The sequence below is a fragment of the Tasmannia lanceolata genome, unplaced genomic scaffold, assembly GCF_043159265.1.
Source record: "Tasmannia lanceolata isolate RefF3 unplaced genomic scaffold, GAP_Taslan_0.1 ptg000019l, whole genome shotgun sequence".
In the NCBI taxonomy this organism is placed as follows: Eukaryota; Viridiplantae; Streptophyta; class Magnoliopsida; order Canellales; family Winteraceae; genus Tasmannia; species Tasmannia lanceolata.
Genome location: NW_027518696.1, coordinates 13,078,301 through 13,082,357, shown reverse-complemented (window position 1 = coordinate 13,082,357; position 4,057 = coordinate 13,078,301). Strand labels below are relative to the sequence as shown.

Genomic DNA, 4,057 nt, shown 5'->3' with positions numbered 1-4,057 from the left:
ATCACATGACACCATACATTACTAGTAAACTGCTTTGTAAAGTCTTCCAAAATGTACAACCAAACAGCTCCGGCCCCCAAAGTGATCTGTCTTTTCAAAAGAGAAAAATAATTGTAGGATACAATAATAGGACGAAATCTAGTGATGGGCAATGGTTTTTGGCCATGTGCCTGTTGCTTTAGTGAGCAATGGTTTTTGGCCATGTGCCTGTTGCTTTAGTGAGCAATTACGCTAACACCGACAGTCTAGGCGAGATTGCTCAAGTAAATGGGACACATGGCAAAGTCATTTTCTGTCTCCTTAACATGCTTCTTTCCTAATCATTTTTGTCCCCTTTAACATACAGCAAGGGCCCGTTTGGATGCCGAGATGATTTTGATTTCTCACATTTGCAGCCTTTTTGCATTGTAATTTGGATCGGATCAAATTCTTGGATTTCTAATTCAGCAGCTGACAGTGAAAAAAAATCAGATTTCTAAATTTGCTGTGGAAATAAGAAATTGAAAATCCACAGATCTGGCAGTTTCCTTCACCCACTTTACTCCTCACGCTCTCCCCTCCACTAGGAAGTACCCCCTTCCCTCTCTGTCCCCCCTTTACACGAGCTGCCGGATCTATTCAATTTGTATTCAAAACTCAATTCCAAATCCAAATACAAAATGGGAGGTATCCAAACGGGCCCTTAATTCATCTTATGAGTCGCGACATGGCTATCCGCCCGACAAATCCCAAAGTACGGGTCGTTTTTTTTTTTTTTTTCCTTAAACCTAAACTGTCCTATTTATTTTTCAATATGAAAACCGATCTGGACTCAAGACCCACAGTTTCTAAGCCTAGACTCAAGGTTTTTTGGGCCGGGTGAAGTTGCTGCCCTATTTAAAACCATGTCATTTTTGCCTTAGTTTTCTAGAGAGGTCTAAGATTTAAAACCATAGGCCATTCTTGCCTGCTGTCTCTAATAAAACCCTTCGCCTATTAGTTCTTGCCCCCCCTTTCTAATGAAACTCGGAAGGTTGAAACACCAAAGAGTCTAACTGCATCGTTGAGTTAGAAAAAGGTACTTTTTTCCTCCAAAATAAATTTAGGCTACTGATATTGCCAGTACACAAAGTTCCGGAAAAGCTCCCAGAAGCCGATTCAAACGAAAAAGAGAAGCCAAGTTTGTGAAATTATTAAACCATGGTAGTGGCAATATCATTTACTAAATTCAAAGTATATCCAAAATCTTCCAAACGGATTAACTTCACGACGTCTAGTTTGTCATTTTCATAGGAACCTTACAAAGTTACAAGTTTACAACTTTACAAGTGCAGCTTGCTACCACGAACAACCCTACTTACAAGTCAACAACTTCTATTGACTCCTCACTATTTAAACCCAAATCCCATTCCTTTTCCCCGCATCTAAACACGTTAATCCATCCCTCAAAAAAAAAAAACACCCAACAATGTCTCCGACTTTCCTCTTCCTTTCCCTCACTTTTCTCCTCCTTTCCTCCTCCACCCCCTCCCTTTCCACCCCCCTTCTCACCTCCATAACCAAAGACCCCACAACCCTCCAATACACAACCAAAATCCACCTAGGAACCCCTCTAAAACCCACTAAACTCACACTCGATCTAGGCTTCTCTTTCATTTGGGTCGATTGCCAAAACCACTATTCCTCCTCCTCTTACCTCCCCATCCCATGCAATTCCTCTCTATGCTTATCTCTCAACTCCAAAATCTGCTCCTTTTGCTACTCCACTCCAAAACCCGGCTGTGCCAATGACACCTGTGACCTCTACCCAGCCAACCCAATCACCGGAGCCGCGCTCTCGGCCGACGCTATCCGTGACGCCCTCGCCCTTCCGGCCACCGACGGTCACAACCCGGGCCCACTCTCAATTATTCCCCATTTTGTTTTTTCATGTGGCCCCACCAAACTCCTCCATGGTCTCGCCTCCGGTAGCCGGGGAGTCGCCGGACTTGGCCGGTATAATTTCTCACTCCCGGCGCAAGTTAGCACCGCCCTCTCTCTACCAAATGTATTTGCCCTGTGTCTCTCTGGCTCTCCCTCTGCGCCAGGTGTCGCATTTTTTGGTACTCGTGGGCCCTACTTTTTTCTTCCCCAAATTGACCTTGCACCTTCACTTATTTACACCCGGCTTTTATTTAACCCCGTCTCGGATAGTGACTTAACCTATTGGTTACCCTCTGCTAATTACTATATCGGAATCACCGCTATTAAGATTAACGGTAAATCTGTACCGTTAAATAATACGTTACTCTCGATCGACGGCGGTGGACGCGGTGGGACCAAGATCAGCACCGTCAATCCTTACACCATATTGGAGACATCGATTTATAAGGCTTTTAGTGAGGGTTTTATTAGTGAAGCTGCTTCTATGAATATCACATTAGTGAAGGGTGTGAAGCCTTTTAGTACGTGCTTTAGTTCGAAGGGTGTATTTAGCACGCGGGTGGGCCCTGCCGTGCCTACCGTTGATCTTGTGATGGAGAGTCAAGATGTGTTTTGGAGGATTTTTGGAGCGAATTCTATGGTGGCAGTGAAGGAAAATGTGTTTTGTTTAGGGTTTTTGGATGGGGGTTTGAAGGCAAGGACTTCGATTGTGATAGGGGGGTATCAGTTGGAGGATAATTTAGTACAAATAGATTTGGAGAATGAGAGAGTTGGGTTTACTTCTTCTATTTTGTTTAGGCAAACTACATGTGCTAACTTTAACTTTACTTCTTCTAGTAAGGTTGTGTAGAGTCTTTCATATTGTATATCGTGAATTGTGTGCTTTACTTTCATTGCAATGTACTTCTACTCAAGGGTCTTTGAAATTGCCTAGCAAATCCTCCTAATGAATGGCATTTTATGCTTAAATTGGTGTATTATTGATGCAAATCAGTCAAAAGGAATGCACCAATGTGAACTTATTTGTTGAGATGTGTAATGCGGAATGCACCAATGTGAATCCACCAACTAGTTGTGGAATTCCTTTGATTTGACTGGCATAAACTATTCCTTGCCACAAGAGTTGTCTTATTCATTTCAACGCTTTATATACAAATTTTAGTACAACTAGTAAAAAAATGCAAACAAGATATAATGATTAGGGGTGGCAATGGTTCGGTTTCGGTTCGGTTCGACCCCCAAACCGAACCGAAATTTGAATCGGTTTGGTTTTACCAAACCAAAACCGAACCAAAACTGAATTTTCGGTTCGGTTTCGGTTCGGTTCCGCCAATTTTGCCACCCCTTACTCATAATAAATGGAAATATTCGGTTTCGGTTCGGTTTGATCCCCAAACCGAAACCGAATTTTTGGTTCGGTTTAGGCTCGGTTCGGCCAATTTTGCCACCCCTAATAATGATAGATAAAATTAAAATTAATAAAATAGATGCAATCAAATGAAATAAAAAAAAAAAAAAAATCAAAACAGAGAATTGTAGTCTCCATTGGATAACACAGCTCCGTTTGGTTGCCAATAAAATTTTTGTCCTGGGAAGATTTTAGTAAAATTTTGGTCTCATCCCATGTTTGGTTGCCTTTTAGCACTAGAATTTTTTTAATCCCACTCTTGTAATAATTGCTTCTGTGGTGACATAGACTCCTTGTCCCCTTTTTTTTTTCCTAGGGAATGATGTCCTCTCTCTTTCTCTCTCTTCATTCTCTCTCCTCCCTTCCCATATTTGGTAATGACATCTCTAAATTTTGGCGGGAATTTTAGGAATCGTAGGAAAAAAAAACCTACCAAATCCTATTGACTTCACTGTTTGGATTAAAAACTCTATAGGATAAAAATTTTACTGGCAACTAAAAAATAGCAATAAATGTCGTGATCTTTGGATTTTCATATATAAAAAGTGGATTTGACATCTAGGGTATAATTACTTTTGAGGGAACTTATTAAAATTTAAATGAATAAAAGTAGGGAGATAATATTTTCACCCTCCTGCATTACTTGCACACCCCCTTATAACCTGATTTGACATGAAAAGTGGGTAGCATGTTGGGGGGGGGGGGGGAATATCATCACAAATTCTTATTATACAAGAGCTTCTGGTG

The 4,057-nt window shown here is 41.2% G+C and overlaps 1 pseudogene; it reads left to right on the top strand.

Moving 5' to 3' along the window:
• Positions 1-1,396: 1,396 nt before the first annotated feature.
• LOC143852751 (putative aspartic proteinase GIP2 pseudogene) lies at positions 1,397-2,871 on the top strand (annotated as a pseudogene).
• The last annotated feature ends 1,186 nt before the right edge of the window (positions 2,872-4,057 follow it).